Below are 26207 nucleotides of genomic sequence, written 5' to 3'. Positions count from 1 at the left end.
GACCCCCATCAAGCTCGTAAGTATAAGAAAGAACATTCTTAGTTTTGTTAGTTATTCGTGCGAAAACAGTTTTTTGTGTATTAATTTTCATCTTCCATTTCGAGCACCAGTCCTGAATAGACCCAACAGATGCACTTAACCTGCGCTGGTCGTCTTGCTCCTCGATTTTTGAATATACCAGACAATCATTCGCAAATAGTCGCACAGTAACCCCTTGATTTATTTCCGCCGCGATATCATTAATGTAAATTAAAAATAATACTGGCCCGAGTACTGACCCCTGGGGGACGCCCGAGGGCACTTTAGCTACAATTGAACGGTCACCGTTAACCTCTACATACTGCACCCGATTAAATAAATACGCCCTGATCCAGAATATCACGTTCTAAATTACACCATGCAAAGAAAGTTTATGAAGTAGTTCAGTGTGTGGTACTCTATCAAACGCCTTAGAAAGGTCAAGGCATATCGCATCAATCTGTCCTCTCTCATTAGAAGAAGCTGAAAAATCGTCAAATGTTTCTATGAGTTCCGTGACCGTCGATAGGTGCTGGCGAAATCCATTAGTGAGTTTGGGTGCGACGCCTGTGTTATGCTGTTGACTACGAGTAACAGAGGTGATCCTCTGTTCGTCTTATTGCAAGGCCAGGATAAAAGCGGACTTCATTATTCAAATCCTAGGTTCCTTGCACTTCTGGACAACATTGCTGCTTTATTTAAAAGCTCTTAAGCACCTTCCGTATAAAAATTTGCACGAACTCCACGAACTTGTGCAACTAGATAGGGTGCAACTCATTGCACCCTATTTTGAAGACGCGCCAATCCTAAGTTGCCCAGAGGGCATTGACAACAGTCACTTAAAGCGCTTGGCTGGTTTAATTTGCAACAAGTTCCTCAGAATACTTCTGATTAATCATGAAAGATGGTCACGGACAGAAACGAACAATCAGCTGGATATGTGCGCAAGCCTTAAGGAAGCACTTTAGGCTGTAATATGCACTGTGCGAAAATTGTAGACACCCTCGTCTAGAGCAGCTGACCGATTTTATGTGCGTCCAATGAAATGATGATGCAGGCCAGGGAAATAGATAGATTGGTCCTGCTTACATTTCACGAGAGTGTACGGATTATTTATCATTTAAAAATCCTCCACGTAGAAGGGGTCCGTCTCCTCCTGTTCTTGAGTTGCAACAGAAGTCCTGGAGGTAAAGACGAGCATAGTTTTTCCGCAATTGCTTTCGCTGTCTCTACTTACAAGTTTTTACTCCCGAATCTCTCGGAGACGTGCGTCAAATATTCACCGTTTTGGGATCATCAGAAGCGCATTAGATAGTGGCTGTTGCTCTAAACGTAAGGATCAGGTGTTAAAGGCTATAAAAATCTCGGCCGCAAGTTGCGACCGCTCTGAGATACACTGCCAGACGCTCTCTGTGCAACCGGCAGAGGGTAGCCCAGGGGTGAGGTGACAGCGCCCCCCGCGAATTGTGGCGGGAGGTGGCGATTGCCCCAATTACAAAGGCCGTAAGAAGGGAAAGAGAGGGCGCGCTTCTAGTCCGGCCGTGGGCCGACTTGCTAGAAACAGCGTCTCAGCTGAGTCGGGGAAAGAAAGCACTGCCAAAGCCAGCGCACGAGCCGAGCGGGACTCTGCGTCTCAAGAAGCTGGCGCGCCCCACCCTTTGCACTGTTTACTTTCAGCCAGTCTCAGGACGCTGTTCTTGCAAGCCGGCCCAGAGCGAACAAACATTAGCAGTGCAGACAAAGATATGGGCACGAACGCGTGGCTTTGGAAAGTGCCTTCTATGCACGAGTTCTCGTACAAACAAAAGCGTTTTGCTGAGCTAGGCTCACGTGCCTGTGCCTTTGTCTTCACTGCCGACATGTGTGAGATGGAGTAGAGAGGCCGATATTGAACGCTTCTATTTCACGCTTTAAATGTCGTTTGCAATATTGTGAAGTCGCGGTCTCCTGATTTGTCGACGCCGTGTCAGAAATGTAGTTTACGCTCTAAGCGTGGGGGGAATATTCGGCGCTGGCGGCGGCCTTTGCTCCGCCTATTGGCCAAACTCTCCCAATACACGGCTTTGGTCTTCCGGACTCGCTCGCGCCCCCTGCCCCAGAGCAACGGGTCTATGGCTCCGTCATCGAACTGCCAGGCTTTGTGAGTATCGAAGAGGCTATAACTCATTTTTAGCGCGCTGAGCAGCGTCAGCGAGCAGTCGAACTTGAAATCCTGGAGAATCTATCTCCGTCTCTTCCGCCATCTTGGAACTACCGCCCCGCCACCTATAGGGCGTTAGAGTTGCGAATAGTGAACTGGTGTTCAGCTACTCGAATATCTCCATGACAATGTCATAGTCAGCAAGTTGTTTTAACGGCCATTCTTGGCTCGCCGTGTGTTTTAACACCATCAGGTTTAAATCTATTTGGCAGGTGGGAGTTAGCGGTACAAAGTTCGGTGACCTTTCGCGGAACAGGAAGAATATATACGTAGGGAATACTGTAGCAGTGTTTAGTACCTACCTGCATACTCTGTCTGTTTATGCTGCATTCACTAAGACGCCGCTTTGTTAATCCGTCTAAATGTCATCGACCTCGCTACATGCAGACGTGAACAAAATTTCCTCTTGGACAAGTGTGCGCTTACATGAAAAAAGAAAAAAAAAACTCCCGTCTTGAGCTTTATCTGGTAGTTATTGGTGGAACATAAAAAGGAGTTCGGTGCGGGGTGTTGGAGGTGATAGCCTTTTCATGCTACATTTTAGAAGGCGCGTTCCAGTATTCTACCAACAATGCGGGTACTAGCTATTATTTTCGTCATACTCCTCCTACAAGGGTAAGTAAGGAATCATCAAATAGGCGAGAATAACACCTAGGTGTTGCAATCAACTTCATAGGACAGGATAGACTTTATAAATCATCGTTCTATATTTCTAAACGTTTTAACCAGTATTTGCTGGTTAAACAAACAAACAAACATATATACACTTTAGTTTCCTGCGACCTGCAAAATTTCTAAACGGTTTACCAGTATTTGCTGTCTCGATAAACGAGACAGCAAATACTGTTAAAATGTTTAGAAATTTTGCAGGTCGCAGGAAACTAAAGTGTATATTTGTTCGCTGATCTGAGAGCTCTGCAACTCAAAGATGTATATAAAAAAAAGGAAAAAAAAAAGAATCGCTTAGAACCACATTTTTTATACTGATCGTGTATCCCGATCCAAATTACTGGCATTATACGTTCAGGTACATTCCGACCTGGCTGGAGAGCTCATACATGACTGTAAGCTTCGATGTCATGCTCATGTGACTGGGGATCTTGAGCAGGAGAGTTTAGTTCGTGCACAGTGTGTGTGTGTGTGTGTGTGCAAGGCATATAATTGTAGCATCTGTTCCTAATTAGAAGTTTTTCGAAGTCCAGTCTAAAAGGCTATTTTTGTGGTCTTCAAAATTGCGGTAATTGGCTCCGAGCATGACGCCACCGATGTATTAAAATCTTCACTCACCCGATTTCATTTGAATATATAAGTATTAAAATTTATTTTTATGTATTAGCAAGCACCGCCATGTTGCCTTTATGACGAAACATTTCTACAGTAATTGAGCGACCTCATTTCTGAGTGCACTTGCGGGGTTGTTTTCCCATAGATGACGGGGAATTTAATAACGCTAATCTCTCCATGCGCACATCGCGAACAGCCTTTTCTGATTGCGCCATTGCTTCTTTATTGCAATAGAGCCCGCCAAAAAATATCAGGTTCGACAGGCACGCTCTGCCTTCTGTGTCATCGCAGCCTGCTCTGAGCTCGGTTAGCTCGGCAACAGCAGATGCCACCAGTGATTATAACTGTCGCTGCAGTTTACGCCGGCTGTTTTCACTGAGAAAAAGTCATTTCCTAACTGGCTCGCGCGTACGATGAGAAGAAAAACCGATTCCTCGCCGCCGGTCTGTTTTATGTTCATATATCTGACTGCCTGAAGGATGTCGTTGTGGCCAGTCTGAATTGTTAGGATATTGCCACGTGCGTCGCTAAGCGAGTGGGTGCCTGGCCGAGTGGTTACAGTGCTTGGCTTTCGCGCATAGGCCACGGGTTTCATTCCGGGTAGCGGAATTAACCCTGAAACCTGTTCGCACTGAAATAATAAAAACACAAAAAATACACGAGGGACAGACACACACAGTTCTTTCAACGAGTAACTACATTTAAATGATGCCCATTACACTATGATGAACAACCTTGGTGGTTCATCATAGTGTAATGTAACTGTGTGGGTCTGTCCCTCGTGTATTTTCTGTGTTTTTATTCTTTCGGTGTGAACTGTACTCCATCCAACGCGCTCTGCTATGCGTACCTATTTAACGCCGTCTTTAGAAAGAGATAACGCCGTGGGAAAGCCCTCAAATACGAGCCGCCGGTGGGCGCCTTATCACGCTAGTCGGAATATCCACTGCTCGCGTCGAGATCCACGGGAAGACGTGCCCCGTGAAGATTGGCTTTCGTCAAGACTGTGCGAGGTACGTTATCCTTGGAATAAACTTTTTCTGCTAGTATGGCGCGGTCATCGTCTTTGGAGCAAACCGGCTAACGCTACGAAAGACTGTTCCATCACCAGAAAAACCCAAAGCGACATCACCCGCAGCACGAGTCCTCGCTGACCACGTAAACCTGCCGCCACGATCGTCTGTTTTTGTACCCGTCAGGACCGATAAAGCTTTCTGCGTCGAAGTTCTGCTTGAGGGCAGCGTCCAGTTGCCTCTGCGACCAGAAATTGGCGTCGCAAGAGGTGTAACAAAGCTTCAGAACGGGCGCGACATGAACCTTGTTACAAACTGTCGACAAGAGCCGCAGCATCTTACGAAAGCTACTATCACGATCAATATGAGTGCGAACACCGCTTCGCGTGGACCGCAATACTGTAAGTGTCCCCTATCGATTGTTTTTGAAGTATAAGTGTACCTTGCGGTCGAGGCTTATCGCCTCTAGCAATCGCCGCACCACTCTGCATTTCCGAATCCAAGCGCAGTGGAATTCGTGCAAATTCTACTGGCCGAAGCTTCATAAAACCGTTCATGTCTAGACCCGATAGTGTCGTGGATGCCAAGGATGCAAAAAGCCGCCCACGAAGCCGTCGGGACTTCGTCAGCCGATTCCGGCGCCAATTTCTCCGTTTCAATAAATCGGAATGAACATGCGTGGACCGTTTCGACCATCAATGCAAGGGAACCGGTGGACAATCGTCGCCACGGATTATCCTACAGGACACTCCAAAACCAAAGCCTTTCCGTCGGTAACTGTGGTTGTAGTCGCCAGGTTTTTCATCGAGGCTATCGTCCTTAGGCACGACGCTTCGGAGGTTTTAATTAAAAATCACGGGTCGTCTTGTATGCCGCAGCTGACGCAAGAAATTCATCGTCTCAGACACACCAGCTATCGTCGCACCACGGTGGTGCACCACCCGAAAACCAACGGGCTGAGAGAGGGCCTCCACGATATGCCGACATCAGCGGCGTAGACTTTCTATGTTCCCGGGGGGGGGGGCAGGCTAAGAAGTTCTCCGGAATGGGGAGGGGGGTGCTTTTCCGCGCTAGCAGAGAAGCACGCTGAGATTTCATTTTACATGGATGTTGTCAATAAAGGCAACGTGGGCATTGTTTTGTTTATATGCCACTACTGCAAACTCGTTACATGCACGTAAACAGCGTCTCGGTAAGAATCATAACCCAAGCCCGGGGGGGGGGGGGGCCGGAGCCCCCCCCCCCCCCCCCCCCCCCCGGATCTCACCAGGGGGGGTACGGGCCCCAATGCCTCCCCCTAGTCTACGCCTATGGCCGACATGACCTCTGTGTACGTCGAAGTAGAGCGCAAGGTATGAGACGAAGTGTTGCCGCACTTGGCCTTTGCTTACAACAGGGCCGTCCAGGAAACCACCGGAGTTGCATCCTTCGAGCTCGTGCACAGCAGAAAGGTCACAACCATGCTCGACGCAATGCTACTTCACCACCCAGCAGACGATGGAACTGGCAACACCCAAGTTGAAAACTCAATGAGCAGAGGAGGCTCGGCAGCTCGCCAGACTCTGACTTCAGAACCAACAACGTATTGACGCCCGCCTGTACGACCTCCGTCTCCGTAATGCCCACTTCCAACCCTGAGACAGGGTAGGGGTGTAGATGCGGATTTGCCACCGCGGCCTCGGTGAGAAAACCTTAAAACGGTAGCTTGGACAGTACAGAGTGCTTCGCCGACTCGGAAATCTGATCTGCGAAGTGACGGCTGACGGAATTAAGAAGAACATCATCACGCCACCCACCACGCCCCAAGCCGCATTACGCTCGATAAGACTTTGAACTGTGATTCGGTACTACGCTCGATAGAACCGTGTTTTATAAGCCTCCGTAGTTTTCCATTATATTGAATGGTTTGCTCTGTTCTGTTTCCGTGCATCGAGAGGATGCTCCTTTTCAAGGGGAAAGTAATGAAACGCGCGCCGCCGCGCGAGCGCGTGCGTGGCCGAGTGGTTACCTTGCTTGGCTTTCGCGCGGAGGCCCCAGGTTCGATTGCTGGTAGCGGACCCTTCGTTTATTTATTCTTTCAAATTAGCGTTCTTCTAAGTTCAAGAACCTTGTCGTCTGAACCAGTTGCAAATGTTCTGCACGCCGAACGCTCTACTCCGAATGTTCCAGATGCCGCGCGTGTATATAAGGGTCCCTGCGTGGCAAGCTGAAATTAGGGAGTTTTCGTAGATCGTTTTCGGCGTCCCGCAAGGCCCTCCGCAACCCGCTACAATAGCGGGAACTCCACAGTCGAGGCTATCGGCGCGCAGGCGCAGTAGCAACTTCTTCGTTGCGGAACGCTTAGCGGAGGGGGCAGCGCGGTCTACGAAAACTCTCTATTAGCCTCGCCCTAGCGATCGATCTTGTTGCTTCGACGACCTCAGTGACTAAGACGCAAACCTTCTTCTATCTTCTTTTAGGCACACGTTCTCCCCACTAAACGATTAGATTCTCCAGTTATTCGCCGCCTTGATATTTGTCATTCGTAAAAGACTTACCCAAGTAGATCTCGCGCTTTGGTCATGGGCCCTGGATTAGTTTCAATACCCCCCCCCCCCCCAAGGAGTAAAGCGACTCCAAATCTTACGCACACTCTCAAAAAAAAGGGTGTATACTTACACCCATTGTCCCATATAAGACACCCCAAAACTTCAGTTCGACGTACAGCACACTGGCGTCCAACCGACAGTACTAACTTTCAAGGGAGGCCTGATAGCGGTATGGTACAAGTGATTAAAATATAGCTAATGTACGCGTTCCTGAATACGAAAAAATAGACTTTTTTTCGATTTTAGCGCAAAACCTCACTGTTTTCTTCCTGTTTCTTTTTATACGTACTTGAGTGGTTTAATATGTTATATGGCACCGTTATATTGAGCCACTTGTAAGATTTGGGGACATCTGCTGGACTATAGTGCACTGTACGTGGAACTGAATGTTTGGGGGGCATTCTATGGGACAAAAGGGTGTAAGACGACACCCTTTTTCTTTAGAGTGTGTGTAGAAAAAGGGACACAGGGAAACCTACACAAATCCTTTTTTTTTTATTTACGCTATTTTTTTTTTTTTTGCAAACGTGTAATCAGACGACAGAAAGTTTGGGCATCTTCTTCTAGCAGATGCTTCCACGTACACATGTGCGGGAAGAGGTAGGTAGAAAGAGAGAGAGAGAAAGAGAACGTGAATGGTTGTTTTGGACATATTGGCAGCCTTAAAACGGCGCCCTCTACTCCACATGTATATACACGGTATTTCAGGAAACGCGTGCGAAATCGCTCCTGTGAAAACTGCGCATCACACAAAAAAAGGGTGATCCCGTAGCGGTCTGTTTCAAAGGGCACATTAAATAAAATTATTAGTTTTAAATATAATTGTGTAAATAATTACTTTAGAGAATAAATTGTTACTGATTTATTTCACAATAATGGTTTGAATTAGGATCTTGCTGGGCATCCTCAAAAACTACTAAATACACTCACATTACAATGATATAAGGGACGCGCAGCATTTTACAGCGTTACGAAAAGGATGCTCACTGTGGACGTGTTTCTGGGTTTCGGTTTGTGATCGGAGCGCATCTTTGCGCGGGCAATGCCGCCTCCATGTCTCAAACGCACAACGTGTGTGCGCCCCCCCCCCCCCCCCCCCCAACGTTACTAGAACAACTCAGTTTCAGAGCCTGCTCTGAAAAAGTAGAACAGATCCGTACTCTTGAACCGAATTAATGACAATCGCAACGGCGCCATTTCTCCCGCAGAGGCTACTGGAGGAACTGCAGAGCTGCTGTTATAAGTTCAGGAGTATTGCATTCGATAGCATCCGCTGCGATTGTTCTATTTTGGCTTTAATCGGCCATTCTTGCGCCGAAACATACACGGTGGAAGGTGCTTCAGGGATGCCAGCACCAGTCTCCAAGCGGACGCGCCGCGAATTGCTACCGACTAGTAATCGGTTGATTCACCGGAGATTTGGATTCGGACAGATTCGGAAATTTCCGAACTTGGAGCGACGATTATTCGGAAGATTCGGAAATTCGGCAGATTCGTCGCTGGTTGCGGACGGCAGCATGGGCCTTGCCGTAAACCTCGCGATTACGGTCAGTTGTATTTTTTTAGGTACTGTTACTGCATGTATTTCGCCTCGTTTATTTCAACGTAGGGTATGCCCTGTACTGTCATTCTAAACCCTGGCACGCGCCCAGGTCCAGCTCAGCTGATCGGTATGGTTGACGTAGGCCTAATCAATGCACGGTTTCTGTGCGGTTTTGTGGTGACCGGTAAAATGTAGAGAGATGCTGTGTATTATAAATAATGTGGCACAACGCACAATAAATATATTCAAGCAAGTAAATGATTCGCCTCCTTTTCTAGAGTTGCGTATGTCTGTGCTGTAAAGCACGAGGCCGAGATGAATGCTGCTCGTCCCAACTTCAACGCGTACCAGCACCGGGGGCGTTTCTCCCTTCTCGGCAGCAAGTCGGCCGTGAAACGTTATGCGTTGCATTTCAGGAAAAAGAAACACAACACAGCGGTGTCTACTTCATTGTTCGGAAACAAATACCGTACCTTAATCGGATGTCATTAACCGGAAAGGCACGAATTTAGTGCAGGAGACAGTAATAGGACGGAGCAAGGGGTTTCAGATTGCTTCCCGTGTTCCCATAACAACTCCTCACTGGACACACGTTGTACTCACTTGTGTGGTGTGTGCCACTATGACCGTAATTATGGGCACGAAATGGGTCCTTACCGAACAGCACGTACGGCATCGATCTCTTGCGACGACGAAAATGTTCGCTTGTATTTCCACGTGCACCAAGCATGCCTCTTCTGGTCGTAACCCGGACCCGAAACCAATTTTTCCACTAGACCGTTCTCGACAAACATCCAAAATAATATAAACGAGGCGGAAAATTGTATTTATTACTATGATTTATATCGCAACATTATTTTGTGCACTTCGTATAATGTAGTGAATTTAATATCACGAAAAGTTGAAACGCTTATCGACGTGATCTGGGAACCATGGCAACGCTCCGAATCTTTCCGAACTCTTCCGAATCTTTCCGAATCTCGATTCGGATGAAGACTCACCCCATTACTACTACCGACGTTAGGACGAACCCAGGTCGCGACGCGCTACCTGAAATCACCGGTGAGACATGGTTGTTTAAAAACACTACTAATTGTGGAACAAAACCTTGCAACCCAAGATGATTGAAAACATCACGCGCCTGCCGTCTTGCACCGATCTCCAATAAAAGTTCCTGCAGAAAAACGTTTTTACGTTTATTTTTACGCGAAAACATGCTTTCTAAAAGCTCATGGTGACCACAGTAAAAAAAAAAAAAAGGAAAAGCGAAAAGAAAATATTGAGTTTTTATCTAGCACCTCAAGCCCGGGAGTTTCGGTAGTCTGGGAACATTCAGTGACTCTAGCAGCAGCCATATAAAGCGACTTTTATGTTTCAACTCGTCGCTGAATGGTGGCGCCGTTATCGCATTTAGCTGGGTCTCGGTGGACGCCACCGACCCAGGTTTCAAGGGCGAGTTTCACCAACTGAGTGTTTGAGTAACGTTGGCCACCGCGGATCGCTCGTAAAGGTGCGTATTCACACTAGCACGACGTGAAAAAGGCAAAAACGCACGGGACAGTCCTGACGCTTTTATTTCTAGCCTCTTCTATGTGCGATGCCTGGCGGCGCACGCATCGCACAATTGAAATGATGTGCCTGCCTTATATCATGATAATTCGGGCGTATTTAGTATTTTTAGATCATGCCCAGCAAAATTCTATTTGAAACCACCCCTTTAAAACCAATCATTAACAAGTTAATTAGATAAGTACACAATTATCTTGAATGATAATAAACTTCGTTAATGGACACTATGACGCAAACAACTGCGGCATCAAAGTTCTTTCTGTGCAATGAGTATTTTTCGCAGAAGCGATTTTGCCTGCGCTTCGGAAACACCATGTATATATATTATATGTATCTATAACGGGTATTTTGAGATCTTCAAGCATTTGTAAAATTGGGTGTAACTTAGTACGTACGTACTGCGCTATATCCCGACACCATATGTGATATCTGATTTTGATTAATCTTTATATTACCCAATGATTGATCAGACAAGACAAAAAAAACGAAAATGCTATATATTACTCTTTTAAAATACGAATGAAATGCACGCATTTAGCGTTTTATCTTGCATTCAACGTTGTTCATCGCCAGCGCAACCTTATTTTACAATACCAATATTATACATTTTGATGCGTATATGTCTAAGCTTTTAAGTTCAATATAAGATGTGCCATAGCATTAAAAGTAACAAGTGTCATCATTTTCAAAACCAAGTGAATTGCTGTGAAGTGGTCTGAGTGAAGGATTCTTTAAATAAATACTAATACAATGACTTTTTGTGCTGTTTCGTTCAATTCTATTTTTAAAAGTTACGTACGACTTCCCCTGGCTGTGCAAATGAATACGAGCCTGGCGCTACGTTAAAACGCTCCTGTGACCATGGGCTAAATCTAAAAATTCGTCTTTGGTCTTGTTGGGGCTAAGACTTCGAAAATAAACATTTGACGGAAATACAGTTTTCCGTTTGGTTCTAATCAGAAATCGGCCCAGCGTACGTACTCGCTTCAGAAGATTTTGTTCTTGCCCCGTTTTTTCTTGCAAGATTTGAAAGGTATCGCCCATTTAAGATTCGCTCGCGCAATCTTTTTAAGCGATTTTTTTGTGGTTTAAAAATTTAAATACTTTTGTTTTCTAGAATATCTATTTGTGAAGGCCGTGCGGCGTGCGGGAAGTTGGTAAGTGCAATAATCCATTACTGGGGGAGGGGGGGTCATAACTGTATACATCAGGCGTAGCCAGACGTACATATGCTAAGAGTCATAAAAAGGAACTATTAAAAAAGAAAGAAGGCAATAAAAAGGGCGCGAATTACTTTCTCCTTCTACCCAAGTAGCGGAGACGGTATAATTCTACAATTAAAGTGGTTGTTCAGCATGTGTGTTGTGTGAGCCTCTTCCTAAGAAAGGAGCCTTGTTCATCTGAGTATGGTTACACGAAGCCAAAGAAACACAAGCTGACCTTGTTTTTGCTATTTACTGGGGGAGCAAGTGTGCGTGTGTGTGTGTGGGGGGAGGGGGGGGGGGTGTCGAAGGGAGCAGCGAGCCACAGTTAGGTCCCCGAAGCATAGAGAAATATAGTACTACGTAAAGAGGGGCCAATCAAGCCGTTTCGCGGCCCAGGAGTTAGGGGCTCTACTGGCCGTTAGCATGCGCAACAGTGCCACTCATTCTGAACATTTGTCAAATATATTAATGAATAGCTTTGTTGTACAGAGTAAACGTTTAAAATTATTACGAACTTTGAAAACTACCAAAAACGACTTCAACGGCTGTGGCGATGGCTGCGGCGCGACGGTTGGATTCGGAGTCGTGGACTCGACGGAGGGCGGATACTTCGGCTGCTTGGTCTGTGCCTCTTGCCTCGTTGTGTGGGTTGAGTTGGTTTCGCGGCTTGTTGTCTCGTGAGGGTTTCTAGTCATTCTTCCATTGCGGTTATGGTATATGGTATGCGTAAGAAGCATTGCGATTGTAATTCCTTCGTTGACGCACATTTGCATTCGGTCACTGAATTTAGAAGCCACTGGGCCAGTCATATATGTGCAAGCGCCTTTCATGGAACTTGAACGGTAATTTTTTTAATGGCCTCCATCCTATTGCATTTGTCGCTGTAAGTCTCGCTCTGTAATACAGAATTTTGTTTCCAGTGTACAACTGTTGACGCTTTATTCATACATTTTGCATGTGTATTCTTATTTTTGTAATGTATGAATAACATACATCGCTCCTTGTCTTCAGAGTTGATGTTTGTTTTGCTTGTCATAGTTACAAAAACAAACACTTTTGTGTGTCAAACTCTGGTGTCGTCCCACGTCGTCCCCTTAAGAGAGTTAGCACAATTGTGAAAATATCCTTTTCGGTCTGCGGTCAGTTTGAATTATATATAGCGCTGGATGACTTTTCGTCTGCAGTACAATTAAGGTATGCTTATAAAACAGTTCTGTTTTAAACAAAAATCATGCTAGTTACAATAACACTGACTCGTTAAACTAGAGGGCGCATGCTACTGCCCGATACAAAAATACCGCCAGAACACGCTTTGAATCCATTCATTCATCTGGCCAGCGGTTACTGCGTGTATTCATCCATTCAACACTCAACTAGGGACTATATTGGCCACTGGGTGCGCTCGCTGACGCGGCATTGAGCCGCTGGGGCCTATGGAAGTGTCCGCTCTTTACGTAGTGCTATATTTCTTTATGCTCGAAGAGCCCCATGAGGCTCGCGAGCCGCGGCTTGGCCACCCCATGATTATGTTTTAACCTAGTTGTAAATCACTCTCCCAAACGAACTCGCAAATCTAGACTTGTGTAGTCAAAGGTTTGCGAGAAAACAAACTTTGCTCCAAATCTTACAACGTAAAAAAACAACAACTGGATTTTGCGTTTAGATTTTGACACTGAGAAACATCGCTGAAGTTTGTGACAAGTCGAAGTTTGTGACATGTCGTAACAGAGAAACTAACCTGCGGGCCATAGAATGGAAACCACGGTAACAGTGTACAGCCATGAACCGCGTCAGCTGAAACTATTATTCTACGGCTGAGATACACTAGTGTCTCCGCTTCGAGGCGAAAATGTTATACTCGTTGGCGTATTAAGAAAAGAGAATGTTTCGGGCATTTTTTATACGGTAAATGAAGTGGTTCTTAAATCATTTTGTTGTCGGCGAAAAACAAAAACGCACTTTTGGAGTTTGGAACTCTCACGTCTTAATAAAATAACGGCAAGTCAATGGAAAACTCACTCAATATATCTTGATTTGCAAAATCAAAGAGTGTATGAGCCATGTGCTCCGCGGAAAGCTTGATTTCTTTTACTATGGTTCTTGGGGTAAATGCGAGTATAACCAGCGTGAGGAAAAGACTAAGAAGGATTGTGCGACGTCGCAGTGGCTTCGTGTAATTATTTCCTGTTTTCTGGGATGCCATTAGATAAACCTTAGGTAAGGATCTTTAGTTGGTGTCTCTCCGACAACCAAGCCTGCCTCTGTTATCCCTTCGCGGTGGCAAGTAGGTGAGGCCGGACAGTTGATTATTATCTTTGTAAGTCTAGTAAAAGAGACCCAAAATGGAGAAGTTCGATGAAATGGCATGCACGATTATGTAAAAAACTCCTTCCCCGATTTCGGCCGTTGTCAGAGAGTGGCTCGTATCTATCCTGCGGTACCGAACCAAATGTCTGGGCACTTAGAGGCGTCCGTCCATTTCCCGTTCACGTTCCCTTGTCGGGGTCAACGTTTCCATTCACCTTTGAAACCGAAACACGTGACCCTTTCTGGTAGCACATAAAAAAAAAAAACACATAGTGTTGGTCTAGTACGGTTTTGCTTCATGCAAGGTGTTAGTTTTGGTGTTTATATGATTTTTCTCTGGCTCCCCACATAATTGCCAGGGTGCCAGATTGGCGCCGAAGGTGCCATGTATTAAACATTAAAGCAACAGTGAAGTCTAAATCTTATACGTGACGGCATTTTAGGCCCAAAGTTGCCACACGAAATACGAAAAACCAGAATTGAAACCTAACTCTGTTTTAAGATTTACGCCCATGACGCCAGATGACTGCCAAGCTACCAGTAGTCAAGCAGAACCTTACGGATCGTTTGAGCAATTGAAGGGGCACCGACAGGGTATTTATGTTCGCCGAGGTTTTCAGTTGTACATGGCATATGAGAGCAGCGGCGTAGACTTTCCCTTTTTCCGGGAAAGGGGAGCATGCAGGCTGAGAAATTCTCCGGGGGGGGGGGGGGGGGGGGTGCTTTTCCGCGCAATTTCTTTTACGCCGGCAATTATTAGTAGTTTATTTAAGGGGTACATTTTACAGCGTATGTATATCTTCTTCAGCCATCATTGTAACAGCAGTGCTCTTGGACCATTACTTTTTCTAATTTTTATTAACGACTTGCCAACTAATATTTTCTCACGCATGCGGCTCTTTGCGGACGGCTGAATCATCTATCGGTTCATTGGGAGCGTTAAGTTGTGACTCTACGACTCCGGTTCGGGTAACTCCGTCGGAGTCGCTACTAAATGGACTTTTGGAACAGCTCCGGATGGAGTAGGCGCCCTCTTGTGTACTTCCGCTTTTTTATTTATTTTTTTTTTCTGGTGGACATTGCAAAATGGCAGGCTGCTGTGGAAGCAGATCAAGCGGACGTAAAAGGGATCGATGCCGCGTTACCTTCTCGCCAGAACTGGAGATTGAAGCTAACGAAAGCACGCTGGGATTCCATTTCCCATGTATTTTGTCATTAAAGCAACGTGGGCGTTATTTTGTTGATATACCACTTCTAGAAGCTTGTTACATGGCACGTAAACAGCGTCTTGGTAAGGATCATGACCCGGGGGGAACCCCCCCCCCCCTTCCCCCGGATCTCACCAGGGGGGGGGGGGGGGGGGCACAATCCCCGATGGCGCCCCGTAGTCTACGCCTATGTATGAGAGCCCAACTACCCAGAACAGAGTTTGCGGCTCGAAATTTGGTTTCTTTCCTCCCGAAAATTGCCGACCGGACTCTTGCCGGTTTGGGTAGCGCTCACTCTGTTTTCCGTGGTCACGGGCCGTTTTCTAAGGTTTCGACGCGACCTCCAAATTTAATCAAAGTCGTGGGTCATTGAAGGCACACAGTCAATATTAAAAATAGAAAACAATATCAAACCCGTTTTTTGTGGCTTCCAAAAAGCTGCAAATACGTTGATTGAAAAAAAAAAGCAGTGCAGACAACCGGAAGCATTTTGTGCGTTCACTGCATATCTCAACATGGCGTCGTTTCGCGTATCGTGGGACTAGCGGATGGCTGCGGACGACGGGCGTTGGACCTTAACTTCAGAACTGTCGTTCACGGTACCGGCGAATTCTGTCTTCCTTCGAAAGAGAAAATTTGGACCGATCAAAACAACTGATATTCATCCCGTACGACACGCCCGACCAGCAAGCCGATTGCACGAAGACGTCGCCGAGCCGCCGTCCCTCCTCGTGGCCGAAGACATCGCGCGCTCAAACGTCAAGCACGAAGTGCGTACTTCGAGTTGAATACGCACGCGTACGGTTTCTTTGCGATGTGCAAATGTGGCCAATGCGTGGTGCTGCCTGACTTCAAGCCGGGAGTGCATGTATTGAAGGGGGATCGGCAGCAAACTTCCGACATACAGTCGACTTGCTTCCTTGCTATGCATGAAGATTTCCTTCAGTAGCTCAGTGGAAAGACGTCCGCTTCATACGCAGCGGGCACGGGTTCGATCCCTGGTGTGGGTGTACCATTTGTTTATATTGTCAGGCATTTTGCGATGTTTACATTTCTTTTTTTACAATTATCACTGAAAAAAAAAAGAATTGTTGTGGACGATACGTCGCTGAACTAAATGGTATCAGATTCCATTCTTAACACCTGCGAACTCAATGTAATCACGTTCCACAAAATTCAAGGAGCATATGAATCGGGTAGCGTCCTCTTTACGAGCTTCGCGTGACTGTTCTACAGGAATTGCAGCTAGCCATTAATCCCTACCCGTTGATCTTTCAGAAACCTGTGCACTCAGCCGCACAATGTCACTTTCAGATGCAGGACATGTGAGGCAGCTCTTCACGCAACATCTTTGAAGTATTCTTCTCGGAGCCGATCACGGGAATCCACCACGGGCACTCACTACGAATTGCCAACACTTAAATGTACAAAACAACTCATCTTGAAGTACAGAATAGCGAGCGGAACAAGCATAACTGCAAAGGAATAGCACTGCGAACGAATCCCGCCAGGCATTTCGTCTGCTACGTGCGGAGAAGAAAAAAAACTTGCACGGTGTTGGGTGTAGCCACGTGACTTCCGCCGCTCCCCCCCCCCCCACTCTATCCTCTCCACTTCTCCGTGCGGTGCGGGAGTTACAGTATCGGTTTCGAGCAGTTGCGTTTTTTTTTTTTTTGCTTTACTAAAAAAATACGTGACTCTGTAGCAAAGTATTAATTGGGTAGTAATTCAACACCATAATGAATCGCCTGACAAAAAAGGGAAAACAATTTTTGGGGGGTTTCAGTGTCCCTTTAAGGCGGGGCTCCCAAACTCTGGCCGAAGAAGGTTACGTTAGTGGGCTTTACCTTGGTTTCTTTGGTCTTTCTGAGGCCCAAAATTTCGAGACAAAAACAAAAGATCCGAAAAGAACTCTGCGACCTGGGTTGCTGTGTGGGGAATACGACGCCCAAACACGGATTCAGTATTGTGACGTCACAAACTACAACCGGGAATTTTGAGCAGTGGCTTGTAGGGAACTAGAGGATGATGGAGCGGAGCGATAGTGACACTTTCAGGAATGCGAGCATTAACGTGATAACGAGGAAAGGCAAACGGTTTCTGCTACGTAGAAAACACCGTGTTGCTGCTTTAACTGGCTTTGAGTCACTCGGTCGTAAGAGCAGTTGCAAGTATGTATACCAGCCTTTGGCCCTTTCCACCTAAGTTTACATTTAACGCTTACCAGCATATGGGAGCAGCTTGAAAATAAAAAAGTTTTCTTTTGTCGCGCACGCCATCCTGTGAGGATCCGCCAGTGTTGGGAAGTACTTTAAGTACATTGTACTTAAAGTACTACTTCAAGCAAGTTTGAGAAACTTGTACTTTACTTAAAGTACATTCTCCGAGTACGTACTTGTACTTTACAAAGTATTTTTTTTCTGGTACTTTTCCAAAAAAGTAAAATTCCCGACTTCAAAGTATATCCCCCGAATTTGGCTTTTGTTAAATTTGTGTCACGAAATAATGCTTTGTCAACTTCAAAGAAGTACTGGGAGGGATATTCTACTCTCACCAGAAACGTGAGCAGACGATGCGCCGCTCCGTTTGTTCTGGGGGTGGCTTTCCCGTAAGTTTTTGAACTCTCGCTACTTCTCGGTCGGTCAGCGCAAGTGAGGCGGTTTAAAATATTGGGAGAGCAAGATTAATCATAATATAGCACCTGAAACTGTGGTGCGGAACAATTATACTTTCAAGTCGAAGAAAAAGACAGCTGAGGAGAACGTCACAATGTTTTGAGACATTCCTTTTTTTTCTTTTCCTTCGACTTGAAAGTTCCTTAATTTTTCGCACCCCATTCTCAGGTGACACATTACGAATAATTATCACCAGCTCACTTGCACACTCAATGTTTTTTTCCATTAAGGAGAACATACTACTGTATAAGAAGGTTGCTTGCTGAAGATACGGGGCTGACGCTCTCTCTTAGTGCATTTAACCCCCTTGGGTGCACAATCCAGTGCAAACCACGCTAAATTCAGAAGAGGGACTTCTGAATTTGGCTCCATTCCTGAAAATAACTACACTGTGGCCACTTGACTTTATCAGATATTCGCCGTTGTTTTAAAAAATAGCTCATGCTGCTGGGCAATGCATACCAGTTAAAAAATCACTGTATAGGGGAATGAAAGGGCATAATGAAAGATTGGGTTAAAATACTTGTACTTTACTTCGAAAGTACATTGTATTTATAGTACTTTACTTCAAGTACATTGCACCCAGTGTACTTGCTACTTTAGTTGAAGTACATCACGTCTCATTTACTTTTGTACTTTACTTGAAGTACCTTTTAGATGTACTTTACCCAACACTTATCCGCGCAACCTGCAAAAAATTATGGAACTCTGCAGAAACGTAAATCGGCTCGAATTCACTCTGAAAAGTTCTTTAATACACAAATTGCATCAGAAATAAGAGACTGTCTACATAAATTACCTAATATCTAGGCTCGTAGTACTGGCTCCAACTAAAACGTTTTCCGCATTACCAGACTTGGTGAAATACGAGGGGCAGCTCACCCTCGAACTTTTTATGCGTTCAATGTCATTTTCTAGCTTAACTCTTTGTTTCCGGTAGGTAGTAGCTTGCTCGTTCCAGCTTAATTTATCCATGACTGTGTGTTAAACCTGTGGGTTTGCAATCACGGTTGCTAAACCGACCTTTGAGCCGAACTATGTGGGTTGAACTAGATGCCCGCTTCTAGTTAGCTGAACATCGCATATGCCGTTGCACTCTGTCACGGGTTTGATACGTTACCTCACCCGTGTGCTGCAGAATAGAAGCTACAATTTATTTAATTTGAAATATTTCCACGGACTAACAGACCATAGCTGGAAAAAATCGCCCATTTCCCCCGTTATCGCGGACAATGCAGTTAACGCAGAATGGGATGCACCTCCGAGCTAGATGTTAATCCGTTCTAGAGATTCATAAAGCCAATAGCATACAAGATGTACCAAAATATTTACAGGGCTTTTACACCGCAAGCTAAACTAAACATTTACGAACGAGCCTTCTCTGCCGAATTGTAGTAGAGGTGGTAAGAACTAGGTGCGAAAGTGTAAAACGAACCGTTATCGTATTCCAAAAAATTATGAGTGATATCCTAAATATTGTAATCGTAATATGTCGCCCGTTTTTGCCTATTTTGGGTAAATGGCGCCTTTCAGCTCTGTGCGGTCAAGGGCTTCATTCATTCATTTGATTTGCTTTATTTTCAGTGCCACACAAACACCTATACGCCTTCTTAGTGGTGCACCACGTCTAAATAAATAGAATTCTCATGTAAGTAACAAATGTTGACATGTTAGAACGAAAGGAAGACATCGATGCACTTTCTAAATGTTAGTTCGCATCCAAAAATATCAATACCAAGTTGGATTCGAATTTGTTAAAAATCAGTTGTAGTCGGGTAATAGGGTCAGCGTCGTGTAAAATGGAAGGATAGAACAATGAGCGTATGCGAATAGACCGTTGAGGAACACGCAAATATACACTGTTCAGTAACGCTGTGCAGTCAACAAAACCATTAACAACTTTATGCAAGAACATGAAATCACGCGTCATTCGCCTATTACACAAAGAGCGTAAGCCAATTTGTTTACATATTCTCTCATAGTCATAAAATACCTTGGACTGCAAGTGACGATCATAAAAGGCACGTATAAATTTTCTTTGCACTCGCTCAATACTAGGTGAGTTAGATTCTCCAATGCTCTTCCATACAACTGAAGAAAACTCGAGGCGGCTTTGCACAAGAGAGAAAAATAACATTAAAAAAGAAAACACTGTGGATTTCGTCGGCCGCCCATTTCTCATTGACAATTTTAGAAAATCACAAATAAGGTTGAACTTTTGAATGACATAACTGTTCTGGATCTTTGGGATCTGGTTCAAACCACTAGCGCTACATTTGGGCGGAGAATGATAATTTAATGGTGTATAGTTTATTTTTGTAAAAAAAAAAAAAAGACCAACTATATATATATATATATTTGTTGTTGAGGCGTGCTTTTTGTACGTTATGAAGCAGCAACATCTCACTTGAAAAGTCTCAGTACGTATGCCATTTTGAGCTTTATTTTCCACAAAATACCCGGCGTTCTGCGTTTTAAAGTAGGGATTATTGTCGTTAAGCTCGTCCAGCTCGCTCGAACCTTTGCACTTTTGCCTTAACGTTAGAAATAATGTTTTCCAGCACTCAAAGTATATTTTAACTTGACGTGGCTAGTTCTGCTCTTTTTCATTCTTTTTACTTTTTTTTTTTTTTTGCGGGCACTTCTGGAGCTTGTTTTTTTAACGGGAGTAGAGCATCGCACTATGATTGATCACGTGATGTGACCGGCGAGATTGACTCAGATTCACTCGAGCAAGATTCGGAGATCAGGTAACAAAACGCAGACAAAGGGCGATGTGCACAAGGGCCTAAGCAAAGGCGTAGGAATGGATCTTAAAAAGGGCACTTTCCGGAGGTCAGTGCGGAGCAGAGATATGAAGACGTTTCTGCAGTAGCGTCAAGCTGGAAGGCGCGTCCACTGAGAAAGAACCTGGTTTTAGCCGCACTCTGACGCACTACACCTGTGACCGTCTTCCGTTTGAAGAGTGCGAAACCGGAAACAGTAATATGAGAGCCACAAAAAAAATATATGGGTTAAAAAATACCTTTCCTTCAAAGTAAACTAATGCATGAATGCAGTATTGAAAGGGGCAATGCAGCATTTTTTTCCTTTCAGTAAATACAGTTTCTAATTATTCCTTCACATGCATGACCTATGAAACACACGTTGTTTTTTTTCCTCAGCAATGCCAGTCGCAAAAAAAACTTCGAGAAAAACAAATCCCGTTTACCCCCTCACCTCGCACCTGGAATAGGCGGCCACGTGATTTGGAGCCGGTTCTATGACGCCTGGTACTTTGCCGCAAAACGTGATTACAACATGATCTGGCAGGTTATTTTATTCTGTAATAGACTATATTAAGGGAGAAAACATGAATGAGTTATTGTGGGAACGGTATTGAAAGAGTTTACATGTGTTGTCGTTTCGAAAATAATTATAATGGGCGTTTTGACAATAAATATTTCCGAACTGTGAACTACTACGGTAAAGTTGATAAAAAAACAACAAAAAAACAGATGCGGTTAATTTTGCGTCGTGTGGCTAATGAAGCGAGACCAAGTCTTGATTTTAATGCGGAGACACTACTTTCTGGAGAATAATCGTTAGGATGAACCGGGTGTCTTTGTTCTGAATTGATTCTAGGTTTGATATTAGATAATTTTGATGTGAGTTCCACACATGGCTTGCGTATTCAAGTTTTGGTCAAATTATTGTTTTATAGGCGAGTAATTTTGTCGCCTATAAATAGAGGTTAAGCCACTCGCGGATTGTGAATGTTTGTGACAAACATTCCCTTATCACAGAATATAAGTTTGGCTTCAGGAGAAATTGGTCTACAAAAGCAGCATTATTTGTTCAGAAAGAATGTATACTTGGGAGCTTCGAAGAAAAGAAATTGACACTTGGAGTATTTATAGATTTCAGCAAAGCTTTTGATTGCCATAATCACACAATTTTGCTAGAAATACTATTTGCTTAGGGTATCCAAGATCTTCCGCTTGAACTTTTAAAATCATTTCTGCAATATTGCTCTCAGTTCGTGGTAATTAATGATCAAAAATTGACCCTTTCAAACATATCGTCAGGATTTCCACACGGAAGTATCTAAGGGCCCCTTCTTTTTCTACTATATAATATTGACTTAATAATCATTGATCCAAGTTGCAAATATATCATCTATGCCAGGGGTGGCCAGGCTGACCCGGCCTAAGAGCCGCAAACAAAATCACGAAGCTTCCAAGAGCCGCAAGGGGAGCGGGGGGAGCGGGGGGAGCGGGGGGACGCAAACGTTTGTTAAGAGCAACAAACGAAACTCCAACTATTTTCAATCTATCCGAGCCAAAAGCAGCCCACCTCTACGGAAAGCAGCAGTAGCGCGAGACTACGAAACCGCAACTTGTCTTTCGATTTAAAACGCGTTTTATTTTTCTATTTCGAAAAGTGCTTATGTGAGAAGGAGCGAGGCGTGGAAGGGGGGGGGGGGGGGGGTGTAGTGGAGGGAGTCGCGAGCCGTAATTTAAGAAGTGAAGAGTCGCATGCGGCTCGCGAGCCGCAGCTTGGCCATCCCTGATCTATGCGGATGACACTAGCATAATTTCTTCAGACAGTTCTGAGCAGAGCTTAATAAAAAAGCCAATCCATTTATTTTAAAGTTAAAAGCATGGTCAGAAATAAATTGCTTAAACATAAATGTATCAAAACAAAAGCAGTCATGTTTCGACCACCTGGTTCGGGAGACTGCGCGCACCCTTCAACTTTGGATATTTAAATATTGAGTTTGTACATACTATTAAAACGCTTGGAATAATTTTTTCTTGAAACTTGCTATGAAATGATCACATTAAATATCTTTGCGCTAAACTAGGAAAAGTAGTAGGAATTGTGAATAAACATAGACACGTTCTTCCCGCGAGTGTAAAAAGGCTGCTACACAGTTCGTTATTCTGTTCGCATTTGTGCAATTGTAACTTAGTCTGGAGCAATACATCCATGTCTAATTTAGAAGCGATACATTTGCTCCAGAAAAAGGTCGTTATAATAATTACAAGTGTTCCCTACATTCATCGAAGACCAACCATTGTTCAAAATCTACAGAATTCTTAATAAACATAAAACGCATGATTATGGATTAACAATCACGTATAAGTATGCGGCATGTGGACGTAACGATATATTCTTTGAACTCGCTGATTCAAAAGAAAAAGTTACTATTACTCATCTAGACATCGCCAGCCTTGGCAGATTCCGAAATGCAGAACCAAATATGGTAAGCAGAAAATAAGCTACACGCTACTTATGGTATTTAATGATTACTTCATTCGGAATATATATGTGATTTAGCTTTCAAAGAATAATAACCTCGAATTGTTTTTTTCTTTAAATCTTGATTCTGCATATGTTATTTATGCTCATATATAAATGCACAAAAACAATCAAATGGTCATTGTAAATGCATATTATAATTCGCGTCGTAGCTCCTGAATGGGGTGTCCGGAGCTTCGTCAAGCTACTTTCATGCAGCTTTTTCTCTGGCCTCCCATTCACCACATGTATCTGTGGTGAAGGATAAAGACATTATTGTTATTAATGTTTTTTTAACGTAGCCACGTGTTGGGGTTCGCAGAGCTGCGGGAGTGCGCTGAGTTTCTCGCACTGTTAAGGTTCGGCTATTTCTGTCATCCCAGCAATGGGACACCTGCCAATACCCGAGTGCGTGTCGAGGCTTGTCACGAGCGAAATTCGGATTCATATGCTGCCTTCGTGCCCATTGTATGAACGGCATTTAGATATCGTCAAATCGGGGATCGCAAAGCTTGTTGACGCACTCCCGGGGATCGCATTGTTGGCATTGTCCCCACAACTCCGTCGTCAAATCTTGCGAAGAAAAGACTGAAAGAAAAGGTCCGCTCTTATCGTGGTAATCCCACTGCGACGAAGACGCTTCGTGGTCAGTGGCGTTGCGCTCGAGTATTCTGAAGTCCTACTAGTGCCAGTAAGCAGGTGTAAAGTGAGAAACATTCCTTCCCAATATCGTTGCGCAGCCCTTTTAAGCTAAGTGAGATCGCTTAAAAGAATTTCGAAGGCATTAAATTGTTGTTTCGTTTGTGCGAAGAGTGATCATTCTTTTTTTTTTAATAATTTTTCCGGTACATTGAGCGTATAAACTGGGTGGAGGACACGTGGCGTCGATTTTCCCACTGAATTTAGCGGGGAAACCTATTTGGTGTATATGTCACCTGCCGACAATTTTCCTGCCATGCTTGATTTCAGCATAAGTTCAGACGCCGCGGACGCTATGATCTGAAGCTACGAATCAAGCAGCATCACAAGCGCAAGTCACTGGTCCTTTTCTGTTTCTGATTGGTCAAGTGATAATATTACACGTACTGGAATACCATGATGCTGCGCTTTTGACATTGCCTGATGGGTCCTTTCAGCTCCTAGCGTTGACTGTGTCTGGACTGGTGAAACGAAGTACTCGTGAGACCGGTTATAACGAAGTCAATGAGAATGGGAAGTCACTTCGCTATATCCGATATTTCGTTATAACTGACTTCGGTTAACGATGTGCGAAAGGGAATGCGAAATCGTGATCTCTGCTCTGTAGTTGCTATTTCATTATAACTGACTTTGTTATAAGTGGTCTCGACAGTATACACCAACTATACTCTTCGACGTCACGCCACTGCGGTGGCGCTGCTGTCGGTACTGCGCAGGCGCTTCACTCTTTTTGAGTTTGGTTTTTGCGCAAGCGTAGTGCACACACCTGGTGTGGGCAAAGCGGGCTTGTTTGTAAACAGTGCGTTGGTGTATAGCTTTAGTAGGGAAATTTCATTAATGCGTCAGATGACGTCAACACATGACGTCAGTTTCTTTGCTAAATTTAGCCGGTAAACTCATGTTGTTTAGCTTACGTGACATAGGTTTCCCCGGCAAAGTTAGCGGGGAAACTGAATTAGTGTTTACGTCACGTGACACCAGGTCATGCGACGTCAACATTTGCACTAAATTTAGCGGAAAAAGTAAACTGGTGTACAAGTATAGTGACGCCAGGTCAAGCGACATCAGATCGGCTGCAAAATGTAGCGGGGAAAGTGAATGGGTGTATATGTCCTATGAGGTCAGATCATGAAATGTCAATTTTCCCGCTCTATTTAGCGGGGACACTGAAGCGGTGTATACGTCATGTGACGTAGTTGACGTGACATCAATTTCTCCGCCGGCTCTGACGGATACACTTAATGGGTGTATAAATCACGTGATTTATAACTGTAGCATCAAGGTACATTCGTTACCCAAACACCGATTTAGTTTCGTCATTGTACTTAGCGGGAAATGCACGGACGGGCGCACACAACTTTAACATTAAAGGATTTCATTAAGAACATATTTTATTTTCACAAAAAATGCTAAGTCTCAATAGTTCAGCTTTAATACACTGCGGCCACTGCTCATGATGTGTTCGGGCGCAGCGACGGGCAGGCTGCGTTTTCCGGTGATACGTTCACGGCGCTAAATTAGCTGTGATGGCTCGTAGCATCCACTGCACTTCATCCCAAGGTCAAAGGGAGCGTTGGATGGGCCGAATCTTGAAGAAAAGCTCAACGGACAAAAACTCACACACTCATTCGAGGGCCGGAGGAAAGCTCACTTATTTTTGGATATGTCCGGAAAAAAAAAACTCACGTTAAGTTTAATTGTTATGCGAGGCTGTCGTTATAAATACAGGTAACTAGTACAACTAAACCAAGAGGCATTTTTCGCGCGGGTGGTGACACATTTTAAAGCAGGGCGCTGTACAGTAGCTCTCGCTCCGCTTTCATTACTACCGTTTTCGCGCGGCTGTTGCTATATTTATTTCTGACGAATCCGCAATGGAGGCAGTATGAAATTTCCTTGTTTTACAAATAAGAAGAGTTAAATTGAAAGCGGTCCTGCTTAACCAAATGGTGTGAAGATTCGGCCTAGCTTGCGCAGTGCCTGTTGCAACATGAAAATAATTTCCGTGTGTTATAAAAATCTAGGAACTTTTCAAGATGCAGAATATTACACTGATTAAATTTTATAGCGACTAGCTTTGAATTACCGTTTTACAGCATTTTTAATATTTTATTTCCTTGGCACCGCCCAGGTTGCGTATGAGGTACACTCACAAATGTTATCTGATAGTGATTTTACAGATTAACACTATGAACATATGGAATCGGTACATAATCGGATGGGTAAACGTCTTTAGCGCAGTAAACGCTTGAATCATGAAGTCGCAGGTGAGCTTTCCTCCAGAACCTTTAAAAGGCCGGCGAGCTTTTCTCCCCAATGGACAGTTTTGCGGTGAGCTGTTTTGTCGTGATCTTTTCTCCGGTGAGCATTCGTTCGCTGCCCGATGGCGGCTGCTCCGGGGTTGGTGCTTGAGCCCCAAACCGAGCGTCCTTTGAACCATCGATTAGACACAAGGCCCACCCGAATTCTGATGGAGCATTCCTATCCAATCTGGTCGCACTGTAATGACGTCAAAATGCTAGTGTAGAAGTCTTTGGTTGATTTAGGAAGCGTTGTCCCAACCCGCTCAGCGTTAATTTTGGAACAAACAAAACGGTAAATTTGCCATCGTTTAG

Source organism: Ixodes scapularis, unplaced genomic scaffold (genome assembly GCF_016920785.2).
Source record: "Ixodes scapularis isolate PalLabHiFi unplaced genomic scaffold, ASM1692078v2 PGA_scaffold4__175_contigs__length_147842914, whole genome shotgun sequence".
NCBI classification, from domain to species: domain Eukaryota; kingdom Metazoa; phylum Arthropoda; class Arachnida; order Ixodida; family Ixodidae; genus Ixodes; species Ixodes scapularis.
Note: the sequence above shows the minus strand (reverse complement) of the source record.